Raw genomic sequence first — 14,922 nt, 5'->3', positions numbered from 1 at the left:
GCTGGAGATGCTACGAAAGACGCCACACAAACTGCGCTTCACCCCTTTTCCTCACAAATGCTTGATCGATTGCCAATAAAATCAAGGCGCTGAGGCTATTGCTGTAGTGTTCTCAAAATTCCACCAGCATGTGAACTGTGCTACCAGAGAAAGAAACCTACTTGATAAAGTGTACTCCAACATTTAACAGGGTTACAGGGCCATACCAGCACCCCACTTAGGCCACTCCGAACACATACCCCTGTTTCTGCCACCAGCATACACCCCTTTCAGGAAAAAAGGTCTACCCACTTCAAGAACTGTCAAAACTTTGACTGTAGATGCCTCTTCAGAGTTTCAGGACTGTTTTGAAAGTACAGACTGGAGTATTTTTGAAAGTCAAGACCTGGAGGAGTACACTACAACCTGCTCTCCTAAATCAAGCACTGCTCGGATGCATTCCGGTGTATGCCAACCAGAAACCCTGGATAACATAAGAGGTCAGGATCTTCCTAAGAAACTGAAGACACCGGAGGTGATCGCATTACATCCACCAGCTAACAGCAGCCACATCCTCACTGTGGAGGAGCATGAAGTCAGGCGCATACAGTACAAGGACAGTAAACCACAGAAAGGCAGCTGGACCTGACGGTGTCACTGGCAAGGTGCTGAAGGACTGTGCAGACCAGCTCACTGGGGTCTTCACTAAGATATTCAACCTGTCCTTATCCCAGACTACTGTCCCACCTTGCCTAAAGGCCTCAACCATCATCCCCGTCCCAAAATAAACCAGTATCAGCAGCTTAAATGACTTCCCACTCATCATGAAGTGTTTTGAGAAGCTCATTAGAAGTTGCTCAACACCAGCTCCCCACAAGGCTTTGTTCTGTGCCCCCTACTGCACAGTCTCTATACATCCCCACCCAAGCAACTCCATCATCAAGTTCGTGAATGACACGACAGTTGTCGGGCTCATCACAGGGGAGGACGAAACTGCGTAGAGGGATGAGATGGCAAGACTGTCAACATGGTGCACTGATAATAACCTGGTTCTCAATACTGCAAAAAGAGATCATTGTAGACTTCAGGAGAAATAGATCCAACCCCCAGCCCATAAACATCAACAGTGACTGTGTGGAGAGATCATAAAAACAAAGACAAATAGACTGAAGCACACCACATATCCCAGGGCCATTGCAATTATTATCCTCTTTGTGCAATTATGCACAATATGTTCAAATGTGCAATACAATATTCAGGTGTGCAATATGGTATGCAAGTATCAGTGCTGATGTATGCAATTTATTTCACATATATATATATATATATATATATTTTTTTTACACATGCACACACTCTTTTATACACATATATTTTCATATTTTTATATTTTTCTCTCTTAAATATGTATATAAGAATTTAGCTTCTTTTGCACTGAAGGGGACTACATTCCTTCACTGTTTACACTGATAATAATCCCCTTACCTATGTTCTGAGCACTGCCAAGTATCATGTCAGTTAGCTGACTTCCATTTCACCATAAAGTATTGGACAGGCAAGTCAAATACGCTGACACTCTTTCACGTTACCCTGTACCGCTCCAGACCATCTTAAGGAGTACACTGATATCATACCCCCTGAAGTGGTCTCTGCAATCTGTCAAGGAGACAGAGTTATGAGAGACAGCGATGTACCATGGTGGCTGCATTGCACCTGCAACCTGGTGATGAGGACACACCCCTGGAAGGCATCCCCAATTATCACTCCAGGAAACATTCGAGCTGCCCAGAAGGAAGATGCTCCCATCTGTGAGGTGATAAATCTGAAGGGTAGAGTCCTAATGATAAAGATAAGAGACAAATGGGATGAGAGACATGCAGACTCGTACATGAATGGAACAGACACTTGACAAAGGAATATTGTACAGACAAACAGGACAATGAAAACAGTTGGTTCTCCCTAGTAAGATGAAGTCAAGTGTGCTCAAACACTAGCATGATGATATGGGACATGTCTGTGCTGACAAAGTCAGCCACATGGCAAGGGAAAGATTTTACTGGCCTTTTATGCAACATGAAATTGAAAACATCATTGGCCAATGTCCCTGTGTAAAGAAGAAAGCAGAAGCAGCCAAACATTCAAGAGAGAGCACCAATGGACTCAATAACAACCAGTGCCCCCTTCGAGCTCATCTCTGTTTTTTTTTTTTTTTTTTTTTTTTTTTTTTTTTTTTTTGGTTTCCTATTGATTTTCATAACATAGCAAGGGGTGAGGGGGTTGGGTTGGCAGACGGTTATGCTACAATACAAAGTACAAAGTCCATCTAGGTTAAAGAGATGTTCAGTCCATGGATATTACAAAGGGCACTGAGAGTCAATGCTGCAAATGTGTAGTGTGGCAGTTTAAAAGAGATAATAATATTAAATAAATAAAACAGAGAGTGAGAAAGGGCTCTCAGCAATTTCAGAAGTCAAAATGGCTCAACTACATTGCAAATCAACTCATCACACAGAGATCCTGAATTCTATAGAAGAATGCCTTCCATTTTTGTAATGTGGACATCTTGGTTTTGTTTAATCTAGCATTATGATATTCCATGTTCACAATGTTGTATAAATAACTTAACCAAAACTTCTTATATGGTAGAGGGGTGTTAATTCATAGTTGCAAAATAACTTTCATGGAGGCTGTGAAACCCACCATCAACATTTTCCTTTGGATTAGCGTATATTTGCGATGTTATGGGACATTCCCAAATCATGTAGATAAATAAGGGGGGGGGGGGGCGTAAAGGAATCATGAAAAACAAAAAGTTAATATGGGGTAAGATGGAACTGAGGCCTCAACCCTCTCCAGAGGTGCACCACTGGCAGTCACTGCAAGTGACCTAGCTGGCGTACCATGTGTAATGGGAGGGGGTGATTGTCTCTTCTTCATACCTGATTCAGCAGGCACATCGCTGTCCAATGAGGAGGATGGCTGCACATGGATGTCTTTGTCTGTGTGGGATGGGTGTATGTGAATGTTTTTGGTTGGTTGGAAGTGCAACTAGGCCAGCTCCAGTCGCCCTGTGGCCACTGGAGGTCTGTGGCCAGCAGGTCAGAGAGTCTCTTCTGGATCTCAAAGATCAGCATTCACCGTGGGGTGATAGTAGCCATGGTGATGTTTCATAGGTATCTTCCACTCACTCACTGCAGCCTTCCCTGAAGCTTTGGAGACAGGTTCACGTCATTTCAGCATCCACTTCACCAGGCGATAGCACTAGACATCCCGGACGAGCCCCCAATTGTTACTGGCACCAGATCTATGGGAAATCTGGACTGATAGCAAGTGGCACACAGGCTAGATGATTGTTTTGGCTGATAGTCGGCACCAGAGTCAGCCTTGCTGATAGTTGGCCCTGCACGTGGCATAGGTCTATTTTAACGTGTGGATGAATGTGTGGGGGTTTCCCCATTTTCATTATCTTTTGTTTTATTATATTGTTTAGTCGTTATTGATGTTATTTTCTGGGATTGGGATGATTTGTGTTTTTGTTGCCTTTGTGTTATTTCATTTTCTTTGATTAATCTTTCGGATATTTGAATTATTTAGGTAATTTGGTTAGATTATTTGTATTTTGATATTAATTTGTATTTGTTAATTAATTCTTTTGAATTTATCTTCCTTTCTTACTGCGAATCTAGATTATTTTGGGGCAGCAGATTTTGTTGAATTTGTGAATTTGTAATTTGTGGTCTGCCCACCTTTATATTTATATGTTGATTTGTCTTTTTGGTAAGTTTTGCTTCATTTGATTTCCTTTGCGTATAACCCCTTTTATTTATCTTTTGTTTCTTTTCTTTTTTTCAGGCTGAGGGCTGAAGGTGGTGGTCCTGGGGTCCGAGGTGGTGGTTTCCCCTTCCTGTGTGCCGTGCGTCTCCCGGGTTCCTGGTTCCCCTTCACTACCAGGTGCAAGTGTGTGCTTGCCACGTGAGACTGGTAGTGATTTTTGTTTTTTTCTTTGTTTATTTTGGGATTTCTCACCCCCTCTGCGACCCACTCCCTCCACTGGTAAGCCTCAGCCCTGATTAGTCCCCCCCCCACTTTGTTACAGTGTGTGTGGCCGTTTTAGTGTTTATTTTGTAATAAAGTATTTGTTTTTACTTGGAACCACGTCTCCTACCTGTTTGTAGGACGGACCTGGGCACCTTATGGGCTCTACCATCACCAACTTATAATTCTCTGGGTGAAATTCCCAGGGTGGCGTTGTCTGGTTATTTCTTATTCACAGTCCCCCTCGTATCGCCACAAACTCACACTATGACTCAGTGTTTTTTGGGTTAGTCTACATAACATTGTACACATTATTTTTACTCACATTTTCATCATTTGATTATTGCTGGATTCACTCTCTTGCTGACTTAATACTGTCTGTACTGAGCTTGATTAAGCAACTAAATTGCTGAATGACATTAATGCAGAGAACAGATTTTGATGGTTGACAGCGCCAGTCCTTCCTGAAACTACGTTATTAACACAAAGATAACTGAAAGTAACTAAATTCAAAAGTTCAGTATACCAACATTAATAAAAAAGATAAGCCAATATTCAAGTAGCAAAAACATCAATATAATAATGTTGCTACTATTAATAATGTCCATAAACATGCTTCTTTATTCCCTGCATCAGATAACAGTTACTTTTTACTTTTACTACAGTGGATCTCTGTTGTAACTCAGTTGATAGGAGCTGCTGAGGGAAAAGTTTTCCTCTTTTGCTTTTCACACCCACAGTTTCTCAGCATGTGTAGGTTTGTAAACCTAATGCTGTTTATGGTGCACTGTAAATTTCCAGGATTTTCTTCATCCAAAGCAAAACCTTTATCTCAGCTTAAGTAAAAAGGATGTCTCCCCCATGACTCTATGAATCTATGAATCCAGCTCTCTAATCAAATATGGAAGTGTCTCTATCTGCATGGGTTTGTCTGATAGAAACTTATTAAAATGTAATCTCATTCACAGGCCATATCCGACAATGATAGAAGTCTCCCCTCATTTTTTTTTACTCCATTCAGCACACTTCCACTAAAGATGAGTTAATCAGGAAACAATCGCAACAACTATCTGCCAGCTGCCGTTTTTTTCCTGATCAGTGGGCAGAGCATATCCTAAACCTGTACACACACTGTATTATCCTTAATCAGCCTTGCTGAGTGTACCACAGGAGAGGAACGAAGAGAGCAGAGAAAGACAGATATCAAGATAAAAGTACCTTTTCATTAAGTTCTGTATGGAGGAGCAGTAGAGAGACATTCAGTCATTTCCATTTGGAGTCATCAGGGCCTCTGATATCTTTAGACTAAGAGGGATTATTACTGTATGCTTCCCTAGTACCATGACTATCATGTGCAGAAGCTTGAATCAAATTTGAAGGGAGTCAGAGGAATGAACACTTAACACAGTGAACACACAGGGGCATATATGATGCTTGTTGTATGAGTGCTGTTGTCTACCCTGTGGGTTGACTGGAGGTGTCATGAGCCAGGGAGTAAGAGTATAACCTTTATCACCTGGGCCCAGTTTTTCAAAAGTAATCTGCTTGGATTTTGGATAACGGATTGGATCAAATCTTGAAAATGGGTTTTTCAAAAGAAAAAACGGATTACGTAATCGGATTAGATCACGTAATCCAATCTTGGTTTTGATCCGGATCAAACCTTTAGTTTGGGTTTTTTAGAAATTTTTGGTAGGATTGGGATCACTTTGATCCAAAAACTCTGGATTACACTGATCCCATCAGAAGGATGGATTCAGGCCCAAAATATAATGAAACTTTAAAACTGTATCAAATAATACTATATTTGGATCATGCAGTATAGCCTACAAGATATATCCTATTTATTCATAAGGTTTTAATTTGATTTGTTCATCCATCAGGCTACAGTGATTAGGTAGGCTATAACGTATTCAGCCCTTCAGTATAGGCCTACAGCAAAGTAGAAAGAGTTTGGCCTCATAAAATAATACCCCAAACAGCTGTCAATATTTACCACAAATAATATATTGAATTCTGACATTATTTAATGTGTATTCATCACAATCAAATATACTTTTGTTTTTAGATTATTTTTTAGTGATGCATGCAATGATAAAACAGAATAACAAAGCAATGGCAATGGCATCACTGGTTTTTGAAATCCAAAACAAATCCAAATCAGAAACAGTGTCTAACTATTGTGTCCCTTGTTGCTCGTTCTAGCAGAATGCAGGAGGTTGGTCAGGGTCTCCAAGGGGCTCAGGTGCATCATTGTCAGCACAGAGAGGGACATTGCGCTTGGTAGCGATGTTGTGCAGGACAATACAGGCAAGGGTTATGTTGCAGGCTTTCTGTGGTTCCTACATTGTGATTTCCTATCCTATTTGAGTGCTGGTTATCCAGATTTGGTGATCCTGAAAAGTTTCTATCTGGATCAGATTGATCCAATCCGATGTTGCTTTTAAAAGCCGGCTCAAAAGTAAAATGGATTACGTGATCATGGATAACAAAAAAAGGATTACCAAATCCAGATCAATTTTATCTGGATTAAACCTTTTGAAAAACCGGGCCCTGGAGATAATGGTGAATTTTAGTTAAATGAAAATAGTTTGCATGACAATTAACAAGTCAAGTCACTCACCAATTAGCCAACCATCTTCATGGGCACCTTGCTCACGACACATCCCAAGCACACTAAAGAGTTTTGCGCTCCCTAAGTCCATCAAGCAGCAATATTTAGCAGGTTGTATTTTTCATCTGATATCATTTGGAAGTTGATGGAGTGTTGCTGCTTGTGATTGAAGAAAGGGAATGCATCAGGGCAAGGAGCTTCAATACGTACACGTGCACAGTCTATTGCTCCAATGATGTTGGTAAGTCCAGCAATGGGATGAAAGTTCCTTGTAATTTGTACCTGTTTGAGGGAGGTGTATGGTAATTTGATGAACCTGGGTGATAACTGATGGGGGCTTTGATGACCAAAGACATGACTCATGGAAGATAGACACATACCCAAACTGTCTCTTGTCTCCCTTTGGAAAGTCCCTGTGGCCGGAAATCAGACTGTGGTGGACTAGGGCTGGATTGGCGTGTTAGTCTTTGGCAATATGGCCTGAATAAGTTGCAGGTTTGGAGAAGTATACAGTACATGGTGATCTAAACCATGACAAGAACCAGTCATCTGACTCTGCCAATAGATCAGCATGCTGCCTAAAGACTCTTCCAAGGGCCATATGTGCTAAGGTAGAAATAAGTCAGCCATTACGCACCCAGTTATAGTTCCTGTTGACCTCATGTACAGACACAAATTAACCTTTAGTTAGTGTATAATTTATGTATCGTCAAAGACCAACATGCCAATCCGACCCTCAAAGCCCAGGATGCTGCCTGCCAGTCAGGTGACAGGCTGGCTTATAGCAGCATTCCGGCCCGGAAAGAACTGAAAAAGAGCATACAGTTGGCAAAGCACAGGTACAAACAGTGCATTGAGGAGCACTTCGATGACAACAACCCTCAAAATATGTGGAGAGGCATCAGAACTATAACAGACCACAAGTGCAGCGACCAGCAGGTCAGCCACGATCCCACTCAGCCTGACACTTGAACAGTTTCTTTGCACGCTTTGACACACCAAGCAGCAGAGAGACTGCATCTTCCCTGGCTGGAGGAGCAACATCAGCCCCTTGTCCTGCAGCTGCACCAAATGAGTTCTACCCTGAGGAAGATCAACACCAGCAGAGCTGCAGGACCAGATAAGGTGTCAGACTGGATTCTGAAATGTGCTGACCAAGTTGCAAGAGTTTTCTGACATTTTCACCTGTCTCTGCAGTCCTATGGTTCCCATCTGCCCCAAATCCACCATCACTGTGCCTGTGCCTAAAAAACTCAGCCGTCACCTGCCTCAATGATTACCACCCTGTCGCTCTAACCCCGGTAATCATGATGTGTTTTTAGAGGATACTCCTAAAACACATCAAGGACATCCTCTCCACTGGTCTGGACAGCTGTCAGCTTGCCTACAGGGGGAACTGATCAACAGCGAATGCAGTCTCATTAGTGCTTCATACAGCCCTGACCCACCTGCAGCATTCTAACACTTGTTAGAATGCTAGTTGTTAACTTCAGTACAGCATTTAATACTGTAATTCCCGGACAAGCTGGTACTGAAGTACACATTACTGTGTTCCTGTATCAGGGACTTTCTCAGGGGACTGGACATCGTCCACACTGGTCCTGAACACAGGTATGCTGCAGGGTTGTGTGCTCAGCCCAGCCCTCTTCACACTGTTTACACATGACTGTCTCGCCATCCACTCCACAAACATGGTTGTGAAGTTTACGGACGACACCACTGTGGTAGGTCTCATATCGGACAATGATGAGATCCACTACAGAGAGGAGATCCAGCACCTGTCACAATGGTGCTCAGCCAACAACTTCGTCCTGAATGCCAGCAAGACCAAGGAGGTCATGGTGGATCATAGGAGGTCCAGGAAGACAGAACACGCTCCTCTCCTTATACATGGGGAGGTGGTGAAGCATGTGGATAAGTTCCTGGGTATCCACATCACATCTGATCTCACTTGGTCTCTAAACACATCCCACCTGGTGAAGAAAGCCCAACAAAGGCTCTTCTTCCTTAGGAAGTTGAAACAGGCTGGACTCTCCTCTCAGCTGCTTGCAAACTTCTACAGAGCCACAATAGAAAGCATCCTCTGTCTCAGTGTGACAGTGCACAGCACAGGACAAAAAAGGATTTGGCCTGGGTGGTGAGAACAGCACAGGGGATTGTGGGATATCTGCTCCCAGATCTGGCCTCAATATACACTGGACAGGTCCAGAAGAAGGCCAGATGTATCGCTGCGGATCCCACCCACCCAGGCAACAGGCTGTTTGTACCACTTCCTTCTGGAAGAAGGAACCTGCAGACACACACACACACACACACACACACATACCACTCCCTCCCTGCAGACACACACACACAGACCACCAGACCCCTGCAGGCACACTCAAACTCATTCACTGTGACTTAAAAGACTGGAACTTGCACTGTGCTGCACTTTCCTACATTCCTCTGCTGCTAAGATCCATTGCACATTTCATTCTATTCATTGTACATTTCATTTTATCCATTGCACATTTCATTCTGTTTATTTGATTTTATTCTATTTTATTTTATTCTATTCTTATCTTACCTTATTTTTATTTTAATGTACATATGTATCGTGTGTCTATAGTTGGTTTTTCTGTCTGTATATTTTAAAGTATTGTGTCTTTGTCTTTTTCCTAAGCCAAAAGCTACCAAACAAAATTCTGTTGTGTGTATGCGTAATGACAATAAAGAATTCTTGATTCTTGATTCTTGATGTTGTTTTGCAGTTTAAGATGTTCATATTGATATTGTACAATTATAAAGTGGGATAAATAGCCAAGTAAAATTAAAGATGATATCGTTAGGCTATGTGAACAAATTCAGAATGATATTAGAAGTCTGAAGGTGCTGAAGGCAGTGAACCCCAGGAAAGCTGCCAAACCTAGCATTTTGGAGATAGTAATTAAAGCATGCACTGACCAGCCAGCAGGCATCTTCATTAAGCTGTTCAGCCTCTCCTTGACATGTGCCAGTCCCTCCATGCCTGAAATCTGGCACCATCATACCCATTGCCAAAAAATCTGCCATTGACTGACTCAGAGATCACAGACCCATTGCCCTCCCATCTGTAGTCATGAAGTGCCTTGAGAGGCTGGTTTCAAAGCACATAAGAGACTGCCTCCCTCCATCTTTCAACCTCACCAGTTCACTTACAGAGAGAATCGATCGACCGAGGTTGCCATTTCCATAGCTCTTCACACAGCACTGAACCACCTGGAGCACAGAAGGAGCTATATGAGGATGCTATTTGTGGACTATAGCTCTGCATTTAACACCATCATCCCAGAAATATTAATCAACAAACTGTCAGATCTACAAATCCCCCTCCCTACTTGTGCCTGGATAAAAGATTTCCTTACAAACCGTCACAGTTGTCAGCTGGCCTCACCTCTCCCCACACAGTCTCCTCAGGCTGTGCTGAGCCCTCTCCTCTACACACTTTACACACACAACTGCACTCCATCCCATCCTACAAACACCATCATTAAGTTTGCGGATGACACCCCCATCATTGGGCTCATCATCATGAGCAAGCACTAGGCAACAGTGGCAAGGAAAAACATCCTTTTAAGAAGCAGGAACCTCGAGCAGAACCAGACTCAGGGTGGGTGGCCATCTGCCTTGACTGGTTGGGTTGAGAAAGAGAGAGAGAGGAGGATTTTGACTGGGAGCCAATGTAGAGAGGCTAACACAGGAGAAATATGGTCTCTGTTTCTAGTTCCTGTCAGTAAACGTGCTGCAGCGTTTTGGATCGACCACAGAGTCTTTAGAGACTTGTTGGGGCAGCCTGATAATAATGAATTACAATAGTCCAGCCTGGATGCAACAAATGCATGGACTAGTTTTTCTGCATCCTTTTGAAACAGAAAATGTATAATTTTGGCCATATTAAACAGGTGAAAGAAGGCAGTCCTAGAAGTTTGTTTTATGTGGGAGTTAAAGGACATATCCTGATCAAAGATAACTCCAATGTTCTTTACAGTGGAGCTTGAGGCCAGGGCAATGCCATCTAATGTAACTATGTCATTGGAAAATGTATTTCTGTGGTGTTTGGGGCCAAGTTCAATAGTAGAAAGTTGCAGGCCATCCAAGTCTTAATGTCCCTAAGGCATTGTTGTTTGGCTAACTGATTAGTTTCTTTAGGTTTCATTGATAAATATTGTTGTGTATCATCAGCATAACAATGGAAGTTTATTGAGTGATTCCTGATAATGTTGCCCAAAGGAAGCATATACAGGGTGAATAGAACTGGTCCAAACACTGACCCTTGTGGAACTCCATGTCTAACTTTGTGTACATGGAGGAATTGTTATGTATGAACTGAAGCCCTATCAGAGAGCTATGACTTAAACCAGTTTAGTGCAGTACCTTTAACACCAATAAAATGCTCCAGTCTCTGTAAAAGGATGTGATGGTCAATCGTGTCAAAAGCGGCACTAACATCTAACAAGACAAGTAGAGAGACAAGTCTGTTGTCTGATGCAATTACGAGGTTGTTTGTAACTTTCAGAAGTGCTGTCTCCATGCTACAGTGCATTCTAAATCCTGACTGAAAATCCTCAATAAACTATTATCCTGTAGAAAGTCACATGGCTGTTTTTGCTGCTTTCTGCTTTCTCCAGGATCTTAGAAAGAAAGGGAGGTTAGATATTGGTGTATAGTTGGCCAATACATCTGGATTGAGAGTGGGCTTTTTCAAAAGAGGTTTGATGACAGCTACTTTATAAGACTGTGGCACATAGCCTGTTTGTAAGAACAGGTTAATCATATCCAGTACAGAGTTGCTAATTAAGGATAAGGGATGGGGTCTAAAAGACAGGTTGAAGATTTAGATAAAGAAATAGTTAAAGTGAGTGTTTCTAGAGATCCTGTGTTTTGGCTCAGAGCTGATTGCAGGCAGGAGGTGATGAATTTTGTCTCTAATAGTTAAAATTTTCTTATTAAAGAAGGTCATAAAATCACTACTGAGAATTAGAGGAATACAGGGATCAATAGAGTTGTGACTCTTAGCCTGGCTACTGTGCTGAAAAGAAACCTGGGGTTGTTCTTATTTTCCTCTATTAATTACAAGTAATAGGCAACTCTGGAATTACAGAGGGCCTTCTTATACCTTTTAAGACTGTCTTGCCAGGCTAAGCAGGATTCTTCCAGTTTGGTGGTACACCTAATTCTTTCAAGTCTACGTGTTATTTGTTTTAGTTTACCGGTTCGAGAGTTGAACCATGGAACCATGGAGCTAGCCTCTTTTGCTTTCTTTCTTTCTTTTTTAGTATAGAGTCTAGAGTTGTACGTAGTGAACCTTCAACACTGTCTACAAGATGATCAAGTTGGGAGGGAATATAGCTAATGTGGGAATCTTAAATTGAAATCTGGCAATGAATTTAGGGTAGAGGGAATCACTTCCATGAATTCAGCCACTATCAGAAAGATTTTTAGTAAGGGAAATTTTTGCCTGTTGATATGTAATCCAGCAAGAGGAATTCAAAAGTAATTAAATAGTGGTCTGATAAAAGGGTATTCTGTGGGAAAACAGATGTTCAATATCAATACCATAGGCCAAAACAAGGTCAAGGGTATGATTAAAACAGTGAGTGGGTTCATTTACATACTGAGAGATCAAGTCCAATAATGAGGCTGTCGTTGTTGACGTCCATGTGAATATTAAAGCCACCTACTATAATGACTTTATCTGTTCTAAGTACTCTGAGAATTTGAATAAGAAGTTGGAGTATGGGCCAGGATGGCGGTAAACTATGACAAACAGAATTGGCTTTAGTGTTTTCCACTTTGGGTGTGACAAGCTAAGAACAAGGCTTTCAAATGAATTATAATTGAGTTTAGGTTTAGTGTTAATTAATAGACTGGAATCAAAAATGGCTGCAACTCCACCTCCTCGGGGGATGTGAGTATTAATATGACTGGGGGGTGGATTCATTCTGGCCATCATCCTGACACAACCAGGTTTCAGACAGAATAAATCAAGATGGAAATCTGAAATCAAATAATTTACTAGTACAGCTTTAGGTGAGAGAGATCTGATATTAAGTAATCCACATGTAATTATTATTTTTTTGCTGTAAATTTGAATTGGCTGTGATGATTATTATGAGATTATTGTGGCTAACTCTTCTTCTGCTAGCCTTTGATTTAGTTAATTTAAATGGTTTACACACACACTGTCACCTGCTCTAAGGACTACATATCTACCTCAAACCTGTGCAATAGAGAGTAACTGTGCACTTTACTGATATTCCACAGATATTTATAAGATAAGATAAACTTTATTTATCCCACTTGTGGGAAATTCACTTGTTACAGTAGCAGTGAGAACAAACAAGAGTGAAGAATAGAAAAAGATAAAAAACATATCATATAAAAGAGGCACAGAGGGATAAAAATTAAAGTGCAAAAGCAGCATAAAAAACTGTAATAAACATAAATGTGCAGTTTGTATTACAGAAAAAGGTGATAATCAGTGAGGTAGATAAATGCAGGGGCTGGGAGGGGTTGTCCATGATAGCTGTCAGTCAGATGTCCAGTTTGTTGTTGACGTAAACACCCAGGTATCTGTACTCCTCCAGGATCTCAATGTCCAAACCCTGGATGTTTACCGGTGCAGTGTGAGGTGACTTCCTGCTAAAGTTGATCACCACCTCCTTCATCTTGTTGGGGTGCAGATGGTTAATTTCACACCAGTCTACAAAGTTAGTGATGACCTCCCTATACTCCAGATCGTTCCCCTGAGAAACATGCCCGACAATGGCTGTATCAGAACTTCTGGAGATGGCAACTGTCTGTGTTGTGTCTGAAGCCTGATGTGTACAGGGTGAATAGGAGAGAGGACAGCACTGTACCCTGCAAAGCCCCTGTGCTGCAGACTACCACATCAGACACACAGCCACGAAGCCTCACATACTGTGGTCTGTTGGTGAGGTAGTCAGTGGTCCATGCAGCCAGGTTACAGTTAACTCCACCTCCTTCCAGCTTCCCCCTGAGCAGTGATGGTTGGATAGTACTGAATGCACTGGAGAAGTCGAAGAAGATGACCCTCACAGTGCTCCCAGTATTCTCCAGATGTGAACGGCATCTGTGCAGTAGGTAGATGACAGTGTCTTCCACACCAATGCCAGGTCTATAGACGAACTGCAGGGGGATCATCTCATTACACACCAGGTGTCGGAGGTGGCTCAGGACAATCCTCTCCATTGTCTTCATCAGGTGAGAGGTTAGGACTACTGGCCTGAAGTGTTTCGGCTCACTGGGATGCGTGGTCTTTGGACCCGGGACCACACAAGGTGTTTTCCACAGGAGCAGAACTCTCTCCAGACGGAGGCTCAAGTTGAAGATGTGCAGAAAAATCCCACAGAGCTGATCTGAACAGTTCTTGAGAAATCTGGCACTAATGCCATCAGGGACAGTAGCTTTCCTCATTTTGAACATCCTCAGCTCTCTCCTCACCTGGTCAGATGTAATGGAGAAGCAGGGAGGGGTAGGTGGAGTGACCCCTGCTGAGTGTGGTGGGGGCTGGGGTGTGTAGATCACCGTGGTGGAGAGTGAAGGGGGGGGGGGGTGGAGTGGTGTGCTGAAGGTGACAGAGATGTTCTATGGGGAGGAAGAGAGGGGGTGTGAAGTGGAGGTGCCGTTTGGTCTGGGATCTCGTGGGTGGAGGAGGGAGAAGGGGCACAGTCAAAAACAGGTTCAGTTTGTTTGCCCATTCACTGTCTCTAGATTCTGGGCCCCTTCTACTCTCCCTGTTGTGTCCAGAGATGGTTTTTAGGCCTCTCCAGACCTGTCTGATTTTATACTGCACTGATATTTATTACATTGTGTTGTATTGCTGTCAGATGTTGTGTGAGTGGATATGAGTGAGTTCTCCTCATTTTCTCCTATGAACTGCATGGACAGTTTTTAAGTAGTAATCTATGATTGTGGCTACTCCTGACCTCATGTTCCTTCCCCTAATACCTTTTCATTCCTCCACAAGATGTACTGTAGAGCAGACAGCACTGTGTTCAGCCACTTGAAGCAGATAACTGTTTGCCCTTTGTGGATGTGTGATGACATACTGTACCCTGCCTTTTCTCAGTAGAGGACACACTTGCAGCCATGTGAAAAAAAAGAGAATGGATTGAATGGGTTTGTCAAGGCTGGTATTGTTATTTTAAGATCAAATCCATTTATCTGTGTCATTTTGTGCCAGAGCTCACCATTTTGAAGACTGATCACTTGTGCAGTTTGAGTAGGTCCAAAAAATGATATGTATTCAGCTT

At 42.3% G+C, this 14,922-nt stretch overlaps 1 pseudogene; it reads right to left on the bottom strand.

The window, feature by feature from the left end:
* Nucleotides 1-10,323: 10,323 nt before the first annotated feature.
* On the bottom strand, nt 10,324-14,083 carry LOC127142877 (uncharacterized; annotated as a pseudogene).
* Between the last annotated feature and the right edge of the window lie 839 nt (nt 14,084-14,922).

The sequence above is a fragment of the Lates calcarifer genome, linkage group LG10, assembly GCF_001640805.2.
Source record: "Lates calcarifer isolate ASB-BC8 linkage group LG10, TLL_Latcal_v3, whole genome shotgun sequence".
NCBI classification, from domain to species: domain Eukaryota; kingdom Metazoa; phylum Chordata; class Actinopteri; family Centropomidae; genus Lates; species Lates calcarifer.
The sequence above is the reverse complement of the archived record's forward strand: the minus strand, read 5'-3'. Positions and strand labels throughout refer to the sequence as shown.